Source organism: Pholis gunnellus (genome assembly GCF_910591455.1).
Source record: "Pholis gunnellus genome assembly, chromosome: 8".
In the NCBI taxonomy this organism is placed as follows: domain Eukaryota; kingdom Metazoa; phylum Chordata; class Actinopteri; order Perciformes; family Pholidae; genus Pholis; species Pholis gunnellus.
The window spans coordinates 6,181,726-6,194,645 of record NC_136534.1 but is presented as its reverse complement, the minus strand read 5'-3'; positions in this window follow the sequence as shown (position 1 = coordinate 6,194,645).

The window sequence follows — 12,920 nt, the reverse complement described above, 5'->3', positions numbered from 1 at the left end:
TTTTATTCAGGGAGTTTTTCCTTATCTGATGCGAGGGTCCAAGGACAGAGAATGTCGTATGCTGTACAGATTGTTAAGCCCTCTGAGGGCTTTGAAATTGAAATAACAGAGGCACCTCTCAGTATAATGCAATACGTTTCTGGCAACTGAGTAATTAGCCCTCTATATGAACATGTTGCATATTCAAGATATAAGCTTTTGAAAGATGCAACACTGAAAGTGGTACTAGTATCCTTATCATAGACATTCCAAAACCTAAAGCGGTCAAAACTGACCTCAGGTCACGTTACTGTACTTGATCAGTGTACTGTTTTATACTGGGAGGAAGAGAAATTTAACGTATCCTCATTAAACAGTTAGTATAATATCTTACAAAGTCATTTTTATTCCAAGTCACATTGACTTTTGTTTTCACACAAGACATGAACAGTAGTCTACTGAGTTAAAGTCCTATGTTTGTTGACCTGTCCATCCACCCCAATTTCCTCCCTATGAGGACTTGGTCACTATTTATACCACATCCCCCGACCTCCTCTGCGACAGCCCTGTGCATCCTGGCTCACAATAACGTGTGTTATATATGAATTACAGCAGTGGTGGGCCGTCAGGGCCAGCAAAGCTTTCTCTATTGGCCTAAACAGAATCACAAAATTATAGCTATTTTATAATTTAATATTTTTTCACAAATACATTACATGTATTATACTAATTTTTCCCATTAGCTTATTTTCTCATTGCACAGCTACTGTCTTCCTCAGTTGCTCTGCTTCCAGTGCAGCTTGTTTTAAGTAGAGCTTTTATCCAATCAGATTTCACCTCTGTGTCTCTAGGTAAGAAGAGAGGCCCGATGTCCGCTAGAAAGCCTTTGCAGATTAAAGTATATGGGGACGATATTGTTGATTGTCATAGTCTTCAACCAATCAGATCTGTAGTTTGACATGTTGGGTGTATTCTTTGATGTGCCAGAGCTACCGAGGTAGCCTACAAGTACGTCAGCATTAACGAGCAGCTCAGCATTAACGTGCGCCATGATTGGTCAGTGGGCTAGCGTGACCATTGTGAAGCTGAAGCAGCAAGCAGAACTTAGTAGTAGTAGTAGTAAGAGTTCAAGTTGAAAGATATGTAAGAAGTTATGACATTGACATGACATTTTTATTATTTTGCTTGGAGTAGATTGTAAAAAATGTTTTAACCTAGCTTTGTTTTTTTAACACTCAATGGCTGAAGGACGAAAAACAGATTTCTCAAGAAGGACATTTCCAGAAAAGCTGGACATCGTAAGAAAGGGTCGGCCAACCCAACAGCTAGCAGCCCTGACCCAGCCAGGAAAAGGATTTGTACGAACGGTATTCCTTTCTGACAGCGTCGGAGAAGTGTTGCACATTTTATGGCTAAGAATGCGTTTTATTTGCAACTGAGCATCTTGGTGTTTGGAGCTGTTTGGAGCTGTTTGGAGCTACGCTACGCTAACCTGAGGCGGCTAACCAAGGCACCTTAGCACGACAGGACACTTACAAGCTACGGTGCTTTTGAAAACTTTTGGAGAGACCCGAGTGGATCTACAACTCTGAGGACTCTGGCTGTAACTGAACCACACCGATGTTCTGTACAACCGCGTCATTAAACTCTTTGTGATCAAAGAAAGGAGGATGGACTTTGTCTTTAAGTGAACAGCAGCTTTGGTGAGTGAACTGCTTTTGTTTTTACATCTGTAGTAGCGTTACTACTGTGTTCTTTTGTCTATGGTGTCGTTTTTATGATATGGTTAATATTGTTCCCTCTGATGGGAATAATATTTGAATGGCTCGTGCTCTTCAGTGTGCGGTGGAATATGTGTTTTAGCGCCGCAGGTTTGCTAAATTGATGTGTCATGCTTTGTTGTCATATAAATATATGTGACTGGTTCTTGTGAGTTTGCTCTTGTCATTGTGTTAATTATGTTGATTTTGACAATATGCAACGTCCGTTAATGACGAAGCATCCCGTCTTGCGCGGGGTTAGAGTCGGACTTTTGATTCTGTTTGGGCTTTTGTTTTCTTTAACAAAGCAAGAATTATGGTCTGGAGAAATGGGGATTGTGTGGCGATTGCTTTAGCCCTGTTTGAATCAGTAGGGAACAGCTGCCCAAACGCTGCAGGGAGAGTTTGTAGCGTGTGTGCTGCTGCTGTAGTTTTCCTGCTAAGCTAGTTTAGTGCGCCTCCCAGAACACACGCACCACACCAGAGTACAATGTTTTGTTTCCGGGGTCAGAGTGTCTCTTACGTGGTGGGTTGTCAAGTTGAGCGAAGTCCACCGAAAACATTATATTTCCCACAATTTAAGCTTCTGCATTTTCTAAATGCACGAGTATTATTCAAACGTATTGTTCGGTTCGTGAGCCTCGTACCGAACGGTTTAATACGAATACGTGTATTGTTACACCCCTAGAAACAAATAATAACCGTAGCTGTGGCGTCATAATGAGGTTATTAGAAGATGGTTCAACTGTAGAAGGACAGCACTGAAGGCCCAGGTATAAAATGCACGACCCGCCACTGAATTACAGTGACAGTAAGCACTTGGACTCAAGGATGAACTGATTAAGGTTTGGCGGTCAAAGGTTAAAAGGTCAAGGCCGCTGTGACCTCACATTTTTGGCCATAACTCAAGAATTCATACACTAACTATGACAATTTCAAACAAATGTCTATTTAGATAAAATTATGAGGTGATGACACTTCTGACAGTCTGCAATTGGACAGGTTGGTGGAGGTTTACAACCGTGAGGCTGTCACTCTAATTTTTAAATTTCTGTGGAAGTTACTGTGGTGGAAAAAAAATGTTTTAACCTCCCTGTGAGAAATAACCGAGAGGAGAAAACTCTTAAAATATCAAAAATATATTTATTGAACAGACACTAATAATAATTCAGTTGAATGGATAGAGCTCTTTCCCCACAGATGGTTCGGAGGTCTAACAACAAAGAATAGTTAAACAAAGTATTATATGCACATTATCTTCACTACCTGCTGTCTTAAAGTCATTGTATGCCAAAGAAGCCTGAACCTAAAAAGAACGAGACCTCTCTAACTGTTTGGCCCTATTCTTCTCCAGCTAGCGTCACCGTACAGGGACCAGAGAATTAATGGAAACCAGAGATGTCACCTTTCTTACCTTATGGCTAATACATTTTGGCTCTTGCCTCCATCACTCTTTTGACCATTTGACAACAGACATTTTGACATCATATCATGACTTACTAATAAAAATAATAATGGCTATATGCTCCTTTAAAAAGGCCTATCCTATCTCATGTTCATATGACCATCTTGGACCGGTCATCATTCAGAAAACCTGTGACAACAATAGTTCAGCGCCAAGATTCAAACACTCTACAGAGGCGGGGAAGCTGACTAGTGCAAAATAAATAAAATGACTCTATGTTTATGAATTGTTTGTATTCACTGTTTAAAAAAAAAAAGAAAAAAAAAAAATCCCCAAATTCAGCAGGCTTCTGATAAGGCTGTGATATCCCTGGAGCATGCAACTGGCTCTCTTTCATGAAGAGTTGTTAGCCACTGGGAGAGATTAGCATTTTACTGCAGTGGATTGGTTGTCGGCGCCGCATCAGTCCAGACAACTTTTCTCATCCATTAGTGTATTACGGAAACAAGACACATTGGAGAGACAAAGATGCATGCGCTGGTGAGATAAGCGTGCGCACAGGGCTTAGGAACACCTAACCTTCACAGTTGCAATAAACAATAACATGTGACTTAAGAGGATTTACATAAGATGAGAGGAGTAATCAGAGGGAGTGAAAAACCAATGAGGCAGCAATGGCATCTCCTCAAAAGTCTCTGTGCTGCTGAATGAGGAAAGTTGCCATTCCGCTGGATTTAGATGACGGCTGTTGTTATCATTTTTATTTCCTCAACCTGCATTACAAACCAACACAGATGTCAGTTTCTCTCTCGACTGCATTCAAATTCAGCGAGCGCAGCTCCCGAGCGTTGACAAGGTAAAACTCTGGCATTAGAAGGGCACAGCATGCACAAAAAGTGACATAAGATAATGCTCAGGCAGATTATCAGCGCGCTGTGCTCAGGCACAAAGAGGCTTGTTTACCGCGCTTGTGCTTAAACTTCACACATCACACTGCAGCTACAGCGAAACGTGTGTTAGAGATACAACTAATCTGAAAAGGAGAAAAAGGCCAGATTATAAATCTGTCGTTTTGGCATTTCTATAGCTGTTTTTAGTTGTTAAGAGGAGGGTTTTGTAGGAAATGAAACGTTTGTCCTCTTTTCATCTCCTATCTATCTTTTTAAATCCATTGTATTTTTGTCATGCAAAAAGTTCTATTTTCACTCTATTTTCTTTTTATTTAAACTGGATGAAAGAAAAAAAAATGCTAAAAAGACAAGCATGCAAGGGACACACTGAAAAAGGAAATGGGTAAAATGAGCTAATTGGAAAACTAAACGACCTGCATTACTGTAAGGTTTTATTACCCTACACACACACACACACACACACACACACACACACACACACACACACGCACACACACACACACACACACTTTATGAGCTGCAACACAACCAATAATAGCAACCCAAACATCCATGCTGAGCTCTCTCAGTTTAGCCCGCCGAGCCTCCACCTGTCGACTGACCACCAACCACCCGACAGACAGGAAGCAGCAGGTAAAGCCCCCCCCCCCCCCCCCCCCCCCCCTTAATGGCTATGCAACAACTGGCCTGAATCTGAACATGCTCACAATTGTGGGGATGAAAGTGGACGTCAGGGGACGGCCCCACCCTCGCCTCTCCATGCACACCTGGCACACTGAGCTAAGGCTTCATGGGATCCACAGTCTTTCAGCGCCTGAAGTGGGAGACGATCATATAATAAGCCCATGCAGAAGATGAGCTTCCTGTGCCAGCAGAGGGAAGTTCAACCCGCCGGCCACAGGAGCTGTTGATACTTTGTCGAGTCAGTAAAACAGGCAGGGGGGGAAGTTCAGCACACACACCCCCACACCCCCCACACTCAGGCCACAACGTATTTGATCTTCCCTGGCATGTACTACGAGGGACTACAGCCTCCTAAGAACAGTTAATCCACAGGGCACAACACACTGATGAGCAATGCACTCATCCATGTGAATGTGTTGCAACGGTTTCCAGACATTAACCGGTGATTCGTTTTGCAGACATGTATATACATGTATCAGTGTTTCTCTGTATTTAATTTGTCGTATCACTTTAAATTCATACAGTCCAGTGTTCTACAGTATGCACTGCTCCTGCAGTCGTTGTGCATACATGAACCAATCAGACTTGTATCCTATTTGTGCGTGTGTGTGTGTGTGTGTGTGTGTGTGTGTGTGTGTGTGTGTGTGTGTACAGCCACTGTATTGTTACCACCTTTCCTATTTTAACAAATTTTTTTAAATTTCATTTTTATATCTTAATATTTTCAACAATTTGTTAATCCTTCTGTGCTTGTGTTTGCTTCAGCAGCACATGTTAAGCACGTTACGTGTGAGCCAATGACCTGATTCTGAATATTCATGCACACAAACGAATGGCTCAGGATTGCATTACCACTAATTGTAGCCCAGATGGCAGTGTTCTCCTCAGGTTGAGATGGAAATGTGACCTGTAGTTCTGTCTGCTCAAAGATTTGTATTGCACAAAACAGAAAATGCTCAACACAATGTGATATGTCGGTAAAAACAAATAAAGCCCTCGACAAGATGTTCTGAATGATCTAATATGGTGATATATATGTTTAAAAAGATGACGCACATTTTGGAATATACGGTATATTTTTATTTGAATGGATCTCAGATTTGTATGTAATATAATGAAAGCTTTCTTAGAGTGAACAGATCACAATGCCTTGTTACGTGTCGTGTGTGGCACCAACTGAATGACGTAGTTTCAATGTGCGGCCCTAAACAAGACAAAATAAACAACCATGTAATAAGGCTTCAAATGCGACACAAAGTGATGTAAGATTCCCTGACACTTTGCCCACGAAGACAGTAGAGAAGTCTGCAGCTACTTCAAAACATTTGTCAGTCACATTGTTGCAGCTCAAGCATCACAAGGCAGCTGTTAAGCAGACTCTAAAAATGTTAAGCTTCCAACAATGGGAGGCAGAAAATGTGAAGGGAAACAATTAAATTACGCCTTGCATGAAGTTTGCTTTTCATTTTGTGAGGCAAATTTAGTGCCATGGTTAATCATTATGCTGTTGAACACGATTTGCAAAAATATTCAAGAGCTTTATGTGCCTCAGTGCCCCTTCTGTATTGAAAAATAATGGGCCTCTATCCAATTAAAAACTGCATTAAATCTCTAAAGTATTACATGCACTTTACTGGTATCTCTCTGATTAGGCTTTTCTGCATGTGCAGATGCTGACAGCACACCGAGAAAGGGAGCTTTGACTGACTGCTCCCCTTTAAATCTAGCTCCGGAGTTCAGGATCCGGATACCGAAGGTGCATGCATGTATTTATGCTGGAGGAAAAAAAAGGGAATATTTTCCCTCAAAATCTGAAATCTGGGAGAAATCTCCGACGGAAGGGAAACATTTGGAGAGAAGTCAGAAGAATCAGAATGAAAACCTGTTTCATTGAGTCTTGACAACTGTGTTTCTCCTCATAATTCCGCTTCACAAAAAAATAGTGGAACAAAATGAGGTTATGCCGATCGTGTCCACAGAGTGATATGTGTTGGGATGTAATAATAAGATGCTTTTTGTATTCATAACGACCCTTGTGTTTTGATTCGAGCATTGATAGGCAGTGATTCATTGTTCTGCAACAGAGGCACCAGTCCAACATGTGAATGGATGATTTATGTGACCATCTGTTTTGTTTTGATCATGATTTGATCATCTCTTTTTTTTTGTGTGATGACTTTCGATGTCAAGACCCATTTTGTTACATATACACACACACACACACACACACACACACACTGTACACACGCACATCCCTCACATGTGCACGCACACAACTTTGGAATAATTGCACTGCCTCTCTATCACTGTCTCCAAAAAAATAAATAAAAACACAGTCCACATTCAAACCCTCATTCTTTTAAAAAACTGACCAAATTATGATTACAAGTGTAACGAGCAGGGTAGTCGCACAACCGACTCCGGCTCCCACTATCTATTTGTGGTAATTAAAAGATTTGCAACTACATGTGTCTGCAGATAATCAAAATGTCTTCTGCAGAAGCACTCCCAGATGCATCGGCACTCCAGAGCTCATTTGCTTCCTGCGATCTCATGTTTGTTTAGAATTAATCAATCTACCCACAATTGAGTTAATTAATTAGTGTTTTAATGCTACTCTTTATAATTGCAGTCAGATGAGTCTGCAGACAAAGCAATCACATTAATGCAAATACAACAGATAATTGTTATCCAAACTTCCTCAGCAGCAGCAGCAGCAGCAGGGGAGAGCTCTTACTGTACTGTGTGGAGCTCGTCTCTGGGAAGAGACACTAGATGGCACCATTGAGCAGAGTTTCTCCTCGCGGGTCCCTTGTCACTTCCTGGATATTGTTCAATTAACTGTCCTATACTGTCCCCATTGAGTGGGCGTACATATGCATTGAGGGACGGACGACACGAGGGTATCCGTGATACCATCACTTGGATGAACTCCCATTAAGTGTCGCGGTGGCGACATAAAAAAAAAAGAGAAGATGATCACCGTTCAAGTGCAACACACTGTGTGCACCCTGTTTTACATGCATGTATCTAGTGTGAATCAGAGGGAAGCGTTTTGTGTGTCTCTTCGTCCCTCCCTTGATAGTGTTTAGTTTTGGTTTCTAGCAGGAGCTTGACCGTAGAGGTTTCCGTCACTAAATGTCAGGGGCCGTGTTCTTTTCGGGAACATTTTGCCACAAAGGTTGCCCCGTGTTTGAGGCCTCTTCCTGCCCACTCTCACCGCATCTACGCAGGAACACGTTCTAACGAGGCTGAGCTCGTGCAGCCAGGCAGGTCAGCGTCGGACATAAAAGAGTAAATAATGCATGCTGTCTGTCATGTTGAGGAAAAACAAGGGGGAGAACAAAAAAAAAAGCAACGTTTTCTCTCAAGTCAGTAGAAAAGTTTGCAGCATCGCCTCGTTTGCGTCGTTGCCCCCTTAGAAACTTTCCATCATTCAAATTGCATTCGCAGCATCTTCATCATCATTATCATCATCACCATCGTCACCATCATTAACCGCAAGCTCATTTTCCAATCGCGTGGCTTTGTAGAGTACATCTTTTTTGTTTACCCAGTTCCTGGTGTTTTTCAGGAGCGTTCGGCAGCCTCTCAGCTAGAGCCATTATTCCCTCATCTCTTTAGTTTATCTCCTCTGATGATCTGCTCAGATAGATATGACAGCTGAATAAATATGCAAACGTGGTGCGCAGCTCCACACTTCACCGCAGAATTTCTATTATACGCTCAGATTTAGAGACTAACAGTATATTGAGATAACAATGGGGCTCTTTGGGGATTTGGATGAATGAGGGGGGAGGGGGGGGGGGGGGATTCTTCTTTATCATCTTCTGATAAACTACAGATATCAGCAGAAGAAATCAAGACACTTCTTACTCATTCGCTTAGACTAATTAAAAATCTCGTTTTCACAAATCTGCTGTTGATACTTTCAGAAGAGATATTTGAATATCAGAGAATAAAATGGGATTCATAGAATCACACTTTGGTTAATTAACCTAAGTCAGCAGTGTCACGTCCTCTACTCTTTCACCAGCTCTGCTGTGTTCTTCAAAGTCGGTTTTATTTGAAATAAAGATGCTGTCAGCGCTGCGACCCATTTACCTGCGAGGCTTTTGGAGAATGAAAGGAACGACAAGGACTATTAAATCAAATGAGTGATATCATTTTTTTGGGGTTTTTTTCACGTCATTGCCACTGACCCTCATTTATCTTTTAGTCAATGTAGCTTAATATTGCAGCACTTAAAAATGTAAAACAAATATGACTGTGGTGTGTATATTTTTGTTCTTAATCTACAGAAATGAGACATGTGTTTTTACAAAAGAAAGGCAAAACTAAAAATTGGAAAAAAAAATAATATTTATATATATTTTTATGAATCTTCAGAATCTCAACATGCACTGATTGGTGCACTGTCGGACTTGTGGGCATATGTTTCCTTTTTATAGCATACTGGTGACTATCTCAGCTTTAATACTCTGGGCTTTCGCCTGGCCCCCAGCTCCCAGCATGCTTTGAAACATGTAAGTCTCTTTTCAATCAGTTTTTTGAGCATGGCATCGATATTGGCTACATTTGTGGCAGAGGAGGCGCTTTGGCAGCTCCGTTTGAAAAGAAGCGCCATGGGAGGGGTCGGCTTGACCCAGCTTTAATGCAAAACTGAAAAGGAGAGGAAACAACGACAAACAAAAAAAAAAGTTACTATATTTAACCATAAACTGCAGCTTACTCGGAAAACACATGATAATGATATCCTCTTACCGCTCCTTGCTGCAGAATTACAGCCCTCACTGCAGCGGGGGCCAAGATTGGAGACTAGAGAGAAGACGCAGTTATTACAGCACAATCATTTTGTTGTGACTGTGTCTCTGGCCCCGTTCACCTCACTCAGTCAAAAGAGCAAGCACTACAAAATGAGCAATTAAGGAAGCAACGCTGTGACTCCGTCTTCAGAAAAGGGTGCGTTACCCTCAGATCCTAAATAAGCACTTGTAAATGTGATTATTTTCTTGTTGGGTTGGTTCGTTTTAAGGGATTTGTTTCTGCGCCACAGTTATGCTAATTGTCGCACCGCGTCGCGTGCACCAGTTTGACTCCATCTCTCTTAGTTTACTGGAGCAGCAGTAACACTGCTCCCTCAAGAGGAACTGTGGCTTCTCTTTGGTTAAAGACTGAGTGTCCACCCGCAGCTGCTCCTTCCTCGGAACATGCTCTAAAAATAGATACATCTTCCTTGACAGGTTTCTTGTTGTTTTTTGCTAAATCTTAATTAGCGATTAGTTAGAATAATTCTCAAACTGCTTCTTCTTTTTTTTTTTTTTCCTCAGTGGAGGATGGTCTGTTATTTTAATTAAGCAGAGGTCAGGATTATTAACTCAGCAGGAGTGTGTTGAGTGAAGCTGTGGAAATCAGCAACAACGCTACACGTCGAGCCACTCAACACACCGATGCACATTTCATCCTCCCCCTTCCTCCCCCTTTCCCTCACTTCCCATCAAAAACTGTGAAACAAGGGAAGCGCTGTATCCTAAAAAAAATGAGGTTCCCATGCAACAAAACAGAACTTAAATAACGTTGGGTTTTTTTGTCGTGGAATAACACGTTTTAAATGAGTATAATGAGCTTAAGTGAGTTTTAAATGAGTGTTTGTGTCCCGTGTGAAGTACTTTTGTAGTAGCTTTGTCTCCTAAACATAACCTAATGGTTGTAATGCCTAAACCTAACCAAGTAGTTGTGTAGCGTTTCAAACCGCTACACAAAAATAAAATACGTCCCCCTCACAATGTAATTGAGAGTGTAGTTTGTCATTTGGTGGGAGACAGGGTTGACAAGGGAGGAGAGCGAGTCTGGGGAGGGGAAGGTGGGCTATTGCTTTATGTTATGTTGCTCACTGATTCCTTTTGATTACTTACTGTCCCAGTGTTTGGATGATGATACAGCTCAAACCAGACCCCCGTGTGAGAGCACCCGCTGGCTTTAAGAGGTGGGGTGTGGTACGGCGAGAAAAAATAAAGTTGAAGCAGTGAGGAAAAAGAGAGAAATAAAGGTTGGGTGAAAGAACAAAAAAAAAATGTGAAAGTGGGCTCTGAGAGAGGAAAGAGATGTGATAATTAAAAGGAGAGTGAGCGAGAGTGTATCATGCAGCTCACGCAGAAGAGAGCTGATCAGACTATAAATCAAAATGTCTCTGTTATATCTCGGTTCAGATCTTTTGACAGTATATTGCTTGTTTTCCTCGCGCAACATGGCAGCTGGCTCCACATCAAGAGTATAGATGTACACTACATAAAGATTCCATTTCCAGCCTCCTCTTGGATGGTGAAATCTAACAACTCAAATCTTATGGAGCCAGTCAAATCCAATCAAGACTTTGCTCACAAAAAAAGAAAGAAAAAAAACTTCTGGTACTTTTAAAAGCCTTTCCTCTTGGCTTCATTCTGGACTTAAGAAGATGATGCATGGTGGATAGCTTATTAGTTAAATTGTGCTTTGAAATCCACAGCACAGTGACTCGGTTAATATGTAAATACAGAGAGACAACTGCAAATTCCAGCAGCAGAGACAGAACAGAGTTCATCCTTGGGTTTATTTGTTAGAAATCTCTGCAGGGAAAGATTGCAAAGTGTTGTACATCCTGTCTGTGGCCAAAAGGCAATTACTGCCAGAAAGCTTTTGACTCCTCCTGATTGTGTGATGCCTTTCAAAAAATTACACAGATTTCACATCACATGCTGAGCATACCTCGGCTTCAGTTGGGAGCCTCAGAAGAAAATCCTGACATACGTGCACACCACCCCCAAGCCCCGTATCTACTGTAGGCTTTATTTTGTCTGTTGGGACGATGAAAGACAAATAGAAGGGAGTGCTGCTTCCACTCCCCGGTCAGCACTGCAAAAAATGTCCATCTTAACAAGTCATTTAGTGTAGTCTTGATTCTAGAATCCCATTTTTATTAACATAAAGTGACAGCTCTGGCAGAAAGGATGACGAGCTCACCGGTTTGTAATACAAACCAATTTTTTCTTGACAATATCAGAGTGATGAAGACACCGTGTGTCGTAAAACTTGGGTTCTTCACAATTGACCACTCGCTAAGTCTTGCCCCTCGAATTCAGACTGGTCCATCATAGCGTAGCATCGGCCGGCTCCGACAACGATGCAGCTGTGCTCTATAGACTCTCATGCAATGGTTTCACATTTTCCACCATTTTCAGGCTCATCATTAAACTTTGTGTAATAATGATACTCGTGACCCGGAGAGTTTGGAGGGAGATATACGTTTCTAAAACGTTACATTTCTAGGTAAAAACACATGGAGCTAACATTAGCACAGTACAGTAGCACATCATTAACAAGCAGTTTAACTTCTATTTGGGCTTTTTTGTTTTTCCAAAAAGGAAATACTATTTCTTCAGGGAGTGTCAGTTAATGACAGTGTGGGCTCCACGGTAGCTCTGACAGCTTGACAGCATAGCAGCGGGGGGCGGGGCTTACCAAAGGGTCAATTATGTTGAAAAAAGGAAAGGTACTACCTCCAAAGTCATTCCCACACTCGGCTCTAAAAGGCTCCACCTGCAAAACACCAATCAGCTCCTTGGTATCTATACAGGAGGACCAATCAAGTGCCTCTTTACTGTGTCACCTCACTGCTGAGCTTAAACGGAGCTGATCTAATGTTGGTCAAAGTTTTGAAAGCTCAAATCAAGGATTGTATTGAAAACATTGATACTGATACAAACGCCAACTAGTTGAGTCATCTTGTTTGAACTTGTTGAAAACTCATTGGTAGCATTGACCCAAAACAGATTGCTTGCTAATATACAGTAGGCTACACAGCCTGTGCTGTTGTTTCTTAGAATGAATGTTATATTAAATGTTATTTTCAGTGAATTAATGTCAGTACTACTATCTCAAGTTATGAGATAACTTTGAGGGATTACCTCAGAGGTGGCAGCAACGGAGGCCAACATTTGGTTATAATGGTTAAATACTTGTGGTTAGCCTGTAACTAGTGTACTTCTGCTGATGAAATTCAGAGCGCAGACACTGACAGTGATGAACCGAGCAGACGAGAACAATAGCAGACAGAGGGACAGTAGCCAACAGAACAGAATGACAGCTGACCAGAGAGAAAGAAATCATTGGGAGAGAAACATTTTGGAATGTTTTTCCTTGTAT